Here is a 9,257-nt window from a genome sequence, read left to right on the forward strand (position 1 = left end):
TTCTGTTTACCATTTTGCAACATGTAAACGTCGGAACAGTCAACACAGAAGATTTCAAAATGGCGTACAGTGGTTGCACGACGCGGCTAATAATCAACAAGTCGATGGGAGCGCGCATCGAGGTGCAACAATCTGTGCGCCAGGGTTGCCCCCTCTCGCCCCTACTCTTTGATATGTACATAGAACCCCTTTGCCTCAGTATCATCGGGACTTGCTATATCAAAGGCTTCAAACTACAGCAAGCCGAGGTCAAACTCCTTGCATATGCCGACGACGTTGCGGTTTTCTGCGTTGACTATGAGAGCATTTTGAAAACTGTGGATACTGTGAAGCGTGTCTGTGCTGCCAGCGGAAGTGCTGTCAATTGGGCTAAGTGCCTTGGATTTTGACATGGTACTTGGCCAGAGACCCCTGGTACTTTCGCCAACATGCAATGGCTTAGTACACCCGCGAAGTACCTAGGCGCTCCGTTAGAGTTTTACGGCGACAGTGAGCCCTACTGGCGGAATCAAGTTGGGGAAATGCGTGATAGGACGGATAGGGTGAAAGGTTGGGACTTGTCCATGTTCGCACGCAGCACTGTGTGCAATGTGTTTTTTGTTAGTAAATTGTGGTATGTGCTAAGTGCTCTGCACTGCTCGCGCGCTAATGTGCAAATGTTTCACCGCATATTCGCTGTCTTTGTGTGGGGGTCGGTATGGGAGAGGACAAGCCGTACAAACCTCTTCCGTAGTGTTGGTAATGGAGGCCTTGGCTTGTCGCATTTATACCTGCGGCAGATAGTTCATCGTTTCTGCTCCCTTCGAGACGCGAAGGACCCTTTTTTACGCCTTGTGTTACAGATTAGATTAGGTTTGTTGTTTCTACCGAATACGTAACAGCACGTGTTGTTGGTTTTCTCAAGGAGGTCGTGGCGACCTGTAATTTCTTAAGTGCGCGATTCTCACGCGATTATTTAGCTGTATTAAAGCGCAAAAAGTTGTACAAGGACCTTGCAGACGTAGTTTTTCCTGTACCACTGTATCGCACCATGTACAGTGCCAATCCCGATAGCGACGTTTGAAAGCGCGTAAAGAGAATGCATGTGGCTCCAGGCGCAAAGTCCTTTTTCTTTAGGCTGCACACCGGAACCTTAGAGGTAAAAACCTAAATGGAGGAAAAAGGACTGTACGTTCCCTGGGGTGGGCACTGTTTTTGTATGCAGAAAGCCCGAAACCGTCGAGCACGTCTTCTTTGAGTGTTTGGGTGGCGTGTTCTTTTGGGACATACTGCAAAGAACACTGAAAAAAGACCTGCCACTAGACCCCCGAGGAATTCGTTTCCTAGCTGTGGAAAATGATGAAGGCGTCCCTTTCGACGCAGTAATGCTGATGGGATTGCACTGTATATGGAAAGCCTGCATGGCAGCGCGACACGCCGACATTGATGCAAGGCCAGTACTTCTGCGAATCCGTTGCGGCGTTCGTGGCAACCCACAAGAATGTGTACCCGGTGCCCGAATGGTTATCGAGGATTGAGCCCCTTATGCACATGAAGAGGTTTTAGCCCCTTTACATCAGTCAAGGTTTGGCTGGATGTTTTAGCCCATACCGACGCTATGTACATTCTTCTCAAGTGTTCTTTCACTTTTGTTGTTTAGCGATGTATGTCTAGCAGGCAATAAAAAATATATATATAGTGGCCAGTATCCCCACCTGTCACACGGGAGACCGGGGTCAGATTCCCCAATGGGGAGCAGATGTTTTTTTTGTCACAAATCTCAGTGCGCATACGCTATGAGTGAACCGTTCCTTATTAGTTTTGCGCTTCCTGCAAACGCGCACATTAACGCGTGATTTCCTCCTCACGTGTTGATAAGAGTGGCAACTGCTTCTCTAGCACTTCTCATCGTTAGTATAGTGGGATTCCACTTCCGGCCGCGCTAGCGAGCGGACGTGTTCAGCAGGAGCTCCGTAGGAGCGGCTTCAGCGGCCCACCAGGGCCGCGGTAACAGCATGTTTGACTGATGAATCGGAATACCAAGTGCTCCTGCCTCAGCTACCAACAGGGCGAGTTGTTTTGAATAACATTTTTTTGCATGCCGATGTGCGGGCAAGGCCATACCGAGTTGAAAACTTCCGTGATGCATTGGCGGGCCTGGGCTTGCTGTCTGAAGTTATCGCCCTGGGGGCGTACGAGATGAGTCATGTATGGGCTGTGACCTTCAGAAATGAAGATGGTGTGAAAAGGAGCTTGTCTAGGAAGGAGGTGACAGTGAAAGAACGCCGCTGCCTTGTGGTAGATCCTGCCAATCAAGTTCTGCACATAAAGTTACATTGGATGCTTCACAACGTGCCGGACGATGACATACGAGCGGTTTTTTTGCCGCATGGCAAAGTGACGGAAGTGTCCCGGGAACGTTGGCGTGTTCAAGGCGTGCACGACAAAGCATCCTTGACGCACCTGGTGACTATTATTTTGAAGACAGGTGTGACGAAGGACGACCTACCACATCAGCTCCGTATTGCAGGTGAACTTGCTCTGGTTGTGGTGCCGGGCAGGGCCCCGTTATGACTGCGCTGTCGCAATACGGGCCACATCCGACACGAGTGTCGTGTTCCGCGCTGCGCTCTTTGTCATCGTTATGGACACAAAGAGGAACAGTGCGTGAAGACGTACGCTTCTGTAACACATAAAGTATCAAAGGATGATGTCACTGACCTGCTCATGGACGAAGCAGACGTCGAGGAAACCTCTAAAGGAGCAGGACCGAATAATGAAGATGCGAAGCCTCAAGAGCAAAAGTGTGGAGTACAGCACGAAGTTAAGCCCAGTAATTCTCCGGGTGCCCCGACTTCTAAACTGGAGCCGCCTTCAACACACTCTGAGAGCGATGAAGGATCATCACCTTCAATAGGCAATGAAATTGAGGCAAGCGATGACGGCGCAATGGATTCAAACGAGCCAGGCCCAAGTGGTACTGTCACAAAAAGGACGCATGAAGAGGCGGATATCCAAGATGGACAGCAAGGCCAACCGGCTAATGATGAACCCCCGGCAAAAACAACGGGGAGACGTCGGGCGACATTACGCCGAAAACCGAACATCCCGAAGGACCGAAGACCAGCGACGACGCCCATTTAGTGTACAGAATCGGTGCCGTCGAAGGCGCCTAACCGCTCCTGAGTTAAAATGGAAGGATTCAAGCAAACTTCGAGATGCACCTTCAAGGTACAGTTGAGGACTTTGCTGGACGTTCTTTTTTCGTACCATGCCTTGAGTTTTTACTACACGCACGATGTGGTTGTGGCAGTCATGTGTGTAATGACATCACACGATTCTATAAGCATGCTTTAAAATGGCGAACAACTTCAATTACTCGATAAATGTAGCGACAAATAATGTCACGGGCTTGTCAACGAGGCGAAGGCAATATCAGCTTAGCCGCCTTTGCATGGAAAAAGAGCTTGACTTAATTGCGGTACAAGAGACAAAGGTGGAAAAGCAAGAGCAGACCGATCGTATGGTGTCGCCTTTTAAAACCAATTACAACATCTGTGTATGTCATGCCGTCGGAAAATCTGCTGGCTGTGTTGTGTTGATACGTAAAAGTGTTGGAATTTTAGAGGAAATGATTACTGTGTCTGAAACGGGACGCTTTATCGTCTTGGATTTTTCGATAGCTGAAAAAGGGTGGCGCTTGATTTGTGTCTATGCTCCCAACAGTGTATGTGAGCGATGTTATTTTTTTGAAGACCTTAAGCAATATATGCAATGTGACAGGTACGTTATTTTGCTTGGAGATTTTAACTGTGTTTGTTGTGCCGAAGATTGGTCTAAACTGGTATATACAAGTGACCGAAACGCTGACTTGCTCCTATCCTTAGTGGCTGACTATAACATGGAAGAATTAGGTCGCACGATAACGATCGCTGGGCGGCCACAATTTACGCACACCCAGCGAAATAGTCAAGCAAGGCTTGACAGAGTTTACTTATCGCTTCCGTTGGTGCCACACTGCAATAGTTATATGGTTATACCTGTTTCATTCTGCGATCATTGCCTTGTGAGTTTCACCATTGGCAATAAGCCAAAGCAGCGGCGATTCAACTGGAACCTGTGGAAGTTCAACGCTCAACTACTCGATGATGAAGCTTTTGTTAACGAAGTCTAGGAAAAACTGGGGTGGCTAATGAATAATGAGCCAGAAAATTACGGATTTGCCTGGGAGGAATTTAAAACTGAACTCAAAATGGCTGCGATTGAAAGAGGGAGCATCAAGCGTCGAAATGAAATGAAGAAAGAAAAAGAACTCCAATGCCGGCTTGACTTTTTGGTATACACAGTGAGTTCCGAACCGGAAAAAGTGGCATCCGAAATAAGAAGAACCAAAAGTGAACTGGAGGTTATAGACAACGAAAAATACAGGGCAGCTCTGATTCGAGCGCGGAGCGAACGCTTATGGCTTGGGGAAGCACCAAATAAACGATCTCTAAGCGACGAGAAAAGGCATGCATCAAAAAACGAAATCAGACAGATCCGCTATCAAAACGAGGTGACGGGTGAACAAAAATTGATAGAGCAAGCTTTCGTGGATTATTATAGCGAGTTATTTAGCAACGTTACCCGAGTCAGTGACGATTTCATGACGGAGTTTATGTCCGATATGCCAAAGATAGAAGATCACAACAAAGAACGCCTGGAGGAAGCGATAAGCGTGCGCGAAATTGAGACTGCTATCGAGGAAATGCCTGCAGGCAAGTCACCGGGACCAGACGGACTTGGAGCCGCATTTTACAAGGCTTTCGCCAATGAGCTGGCATGTATACTGCACCGCGTGTTCAATGAGGCATATAATAAAAGTCAGGTGCCACCCTTTAGAGCAGCCCATATCGTTCTGATCCCAAAAACGAATGACCGTGAAAAGCTACTGTCAGTAACATCGTAAAGGCCTATCATCCTTACAAATACTGATTACAAAGTATTTATGAAGGTGTTGGCGAAGAGGGTGCAAAGCGTGATTAAACACCTTGTCGGGCCGCATCAGACGTGCGGTATCAAAGACAATCCTTACCAATAGGCACATCGCCAAAAATGTTAGAGTGCTGCGATGACATGGAAGGTCAAGTTGCCATGCTGCAACTCGACCTGGCGAAAGCATTTGATAGGGTTTCACATGAGATTCTGTTCAGCATATTAAGGCATGTGAATGTTGGCAGCACCATTTTAGATGGCGTAATGATGGCCTACAGAGATTGTGCAGCACAGCTCATAATAAATAAATCTCTTACAGAGAGAGTGCCTATACGATCTTCTGTAAGACAAGGATGCCCACTGTCACCCCTATTGTTCGCTATTTATGTCGAATCTTTTTGTTTAGCAGTGATTCGTCAAACAGCAATAATAGGTTTTAAGGTACACTCTACAGAGGTAAAATTACTGGCGTACGCTGAAGACACAGCCATATTCTGTCAAAGTGGCCAGAGTGTGTTAGGGGCCGTCAATCTTGCTAAGAAGTTCTGTAAGCTCACTGGTTCAGAGTTGAACTGGAAAAAAAGTGTTGGTATATGGCATGGCAACTGAGACATTAAGCTAGATAGGTTTGCATGTATGAATTGGATAACCACACCAACGACGTATCTTGGTGTACCACTCGAGCACTATCAGAATCCCGCAGAGTACTGGAGTGAGGCAACAGATAGAATGAGGGAGAAGATGGGAAATTGGCAGTGTCATGGCCTTTCAATGTTTGTTTTTGATAGCTAAAGTATGGTACGTGTTGCAGGTGCTGTGTATGAGCCGTGCAAATGTACAGAAAATGCACCGAGTTTTTGCTGTATTTATATGGGGCTCAACTTGGGAGAGAGTCAGTCGGACTAATCTTTTCCGCTCAGTCCGCGATGGAGGCCTGGGCCTATCTCATTTGTTTATTAGGCAGATTGTGTCACGTTTCTTTTTTCCACGGGATCAAAGGGACAGTTTTTTGCGCACATTTATGCAAGTTCGACTCGCGAGAGCGCTGCCTGAATTCATAGTTACAACCAGTGATATAAGGTGCCGTAGCGTGACTGGCTACTTTCATGAAGTTGTGGTTTCTTTCCGTATGCTGCATGCTCGGTTCTCATTAAATTACCTGGTTTCTGTTACAAAAAAGAAATTGTATGCTGACTTGCTGGAAAACCTACCAGCAGCTTCATTGTACAGAGTAATTTACTGTGAAGGCCCAGGAAGCGATGTGTTGAAAAGAATGCCAGTTAGACCTCACATTAAATCCTTCTTTTTTAAGTTACACACGAACACCCTCCCCGTAAAAGCATGGCTACACCAGAAGGGCATATTCGTTCCATGGACAATTAATTGTCTATTGTGCAAAAAAGCGGAAACAATTGAACACGCTTTCATCGAGTGCTGGGACGCTGTCTTCCATTGGGACATATTGCAAAGAACTCTAAAGAAACAGCTGCCCATTACACCCTACGGCATCCGGTTTCTCCCAGTGAAAAGTGATGAAATTCCCTATGACATGCTTGTGCTCCTAGGCCTTCACAGTCTGTGGCAAACAAGAATGGCAGTGCGTCACGCAGATCCAAATGTTCTCTCTGTACACGAAAATTTCATTCAGAGTATGGCATACATGAGAGAAGTGTACCAGGCATTACCCGAACCTCCTGAGTGGATCGATGTATTTGATGAGTTAGTGTGCCTGAAGAAATTTTAATTTGGTCTCGCCAACTGAAGACAGGTTGGCGTGTTTTATCTCTTGTAAACAGTGCATTGTCCGGAAATAAAGAAGAAAAAAAATCCTCGTTAGTATAGTGGCCAGTATCCCCGCCTGTCACGCGGGAGACCGGGGTCAGATTCCCCGACGGGGAGTAGATTTTTTTCTTTTGTCACTAATCTCAGTGCACATACGCTATGAGTGAACCGTTCCTTATTAGTTTTGCGCTTTCTGCAAGGGCGCACATTAACGCGTGATTTCCTCTTCACGTATTGATAAGAATGGCAACTGCTTCTCTAGCACTTCTCCTCGTTAGTATAGTGGGATTCTGCTTCTGGCCACGCTAGTGAATGAACGCAGGATGCAGGGCTCCTCAGGGGCGGCTTCAGCGGTCCAGCAGGGCCGCGGTAACAGGAATACTGCCTTGGATAACGAGTATCAAGTTGTTTTGCCTAGTTTGCCAACAGGGCGTTTAGTTTTGAATACAGTCTTGCTACACCGTGATGTCAGGGCCCGCCCGTACAGGGCGGAAGAATTCCGCGACGCTCTCGCCGAGTTATCGCTCCTGTCGGATGTGATTTCCCTAGGAGCCTACCGCATGAGCCATGTGTGGGCGGTGACTTTCAAGGACGAAGAAGCAGTGAAAAAGATAATCAAGAAGAGTGAGCTTCCAATGAAAAAGTGGCGATGTATCGTGATTGACCCTAACAACCAGGACGTTCGCATGAAAGTACATTGGCTGCTGCACAGCATTCCCGACGAAGACGTACGGCTTGCCTTCGCGCCATTCTAGAAGGTCACAGACGCCGGCCGAGAGCGTTGGCGTGTGCATGGCCTGGCTGATAAGGGTTCAACGACAAGACTGGTCACCTTGAAGTTGAAGCCGGATGTAAAGCTCGACGACCTGCCACACCAGGTGAGCGTCGCCGGCGAGTTGGCCCTCGTGGTAGTACCAGGCAGAACTCCGCTCTGCCTTCGGTGCCATGGAACGGGCCACATTTGTCGTGACTGTCGCATTCCCAAGTGCAGTGCGTGCCGACGATTTGGTCATGAGAGCAGCCAGTGCGAGCGGACATATGCAAACGTAGCAGGTACGACAACCAGCGAAGACGCCTGAAATCTGCTCATGGACGAGGTGGACATGGAGGAGGCAGCATCGGCGGCATGTGTAACAGCGGAGGGTACCGGAAAGGCAGCGGTACCACTGCCGCAGCAGGAGCCGCCCGGAGCTGAAGCGGTCGCAGCAGAGCACCAACGACCTCCTTCAGAGGACTCTTCAACCGTTCCGAGTGCAGAGTTAAAAACCTCAGTTGATTCTGAGCCGCCTCCCGGCACTTCAGAACCTGAGGTTATGGAAACCATTACCAGTTCAGCCTGCCCGCTGGTGGGGAAACGACCACACGACAAGACCCTCAGCGTTGAGACGCAGGAGGATGGTGAGGGCCGAGACGAGCCACCTACCAAAGCCACAAGTATGCGCAGGCATACCTTGAAGCCGCGACTGAAAATACCGGTCGAGGCTCGGCAGGCGGGCAAACCGCCTCCGTAAACGTGGTCTGTATAGCTCAGGTGGTTGGGGGGTTTCCGTAAACGCCATGGCTGTCACCCTAAGCGGTTCGTTGTTTGTATTTGTGCAAGGAAAGAGGCGTCAAGGTTACTTTTATTGTCGTTTTTGTATGGTCGGGTTTATTTTATTTTTTGCTGCCCGTCGACGTGCTTATCATTACAGTATCAGGAGCACACACCCTCTGGCTTTTGTAACGGGCACCATTATAACGTGTAGCCAATGCGGTTAGTATCGAAAGAGCGCAGCGGGTAGCCACGTTAATCATACAGGGCCTCGGAGCAAGAAGACGGCAATGTCAGATGAGTCTCTTTCTGTTAGATAATGACTTGCATATAGTGGGAGTTCAAGAGACAAAAATTGAGAGCCAGGTGCTCACAGATCGAATGGTGTCCAATTTTCAAGCTCATTTTGATGTTTGTATATCTCACGCGATTGGTGGATCAGGTGGTTGCGCCATATTTATACGGAAAAGCTTCGGCATCACCGTGCAGTCAGTGTTTTCATGTGACAGTGGGCGCCTCTTAGTTGCTGATGTAGTCTTTGGCGAATTGGAGTGCCGCGTTATCTGTGTATATGCACCGAATATTGACATGGAGCGGCGATCCCTCTTTAAACGCTTTCAGGCGTATATAAACTGTCAGAAAGTGGTGATACTGCTGGGCGATTTTAATTGTGTGTGCAATGTTGACGACCGCGCAAAAAGTTCGCGTGTCCGCGACAAGAGTGCAGAATTATTGAACACGTTGATGCATGAATATGACCTTGAAGATATTGGTAGCGTTTTCGCCAGCGGTACTCGTCCGCAGTATACCCACTTCCAGCGAGACAGCCATGCAAGGCTAGACAGATCGTATGTCTCTGCGGAATTGGTACCCTGGTGTAGTGACTACGAAGTGAGACCCGTCGCATATAGAGATCACTGCTTGGTAACTGCCACTTTTGGTAAGACTCAGAGCAAACGAACCTTTAGCTGGGACTTGTAGAAAATGAATG

General features: G+C 48.1%; 1 pseudogene; it reads left to right on the top strand.

Moving 5' to 3' along the window:
- The first annotated feature begins 7,058 nt into the window (after window positions 1-7,058).
- On the top strand, window positions 7,059-8,246 carry LOC146188183 (uncharacterized; annotated as a pseudogene).
- The last annotated feature ends 1,011 nt before the right edge of the window (window positions 8,247-9,257 follow it).

The sequence above is a fragment of the Amblyomma maculatum genome, chromosome 5 (assembly GCF_055883805.1).
Source record: "Amblyomma maculatum isolate TAMU_Amacu chromosome 5, ASM5588380v1, whole genome shotgun sequence".
NCBI classification, from domain to species: domain Eukaryota; kingdom Metazoa; phylum Arthropoda; class Arachnida; order Ixodida; family Ixodidae; genus Amblyomma; species Amblyomma maculatum.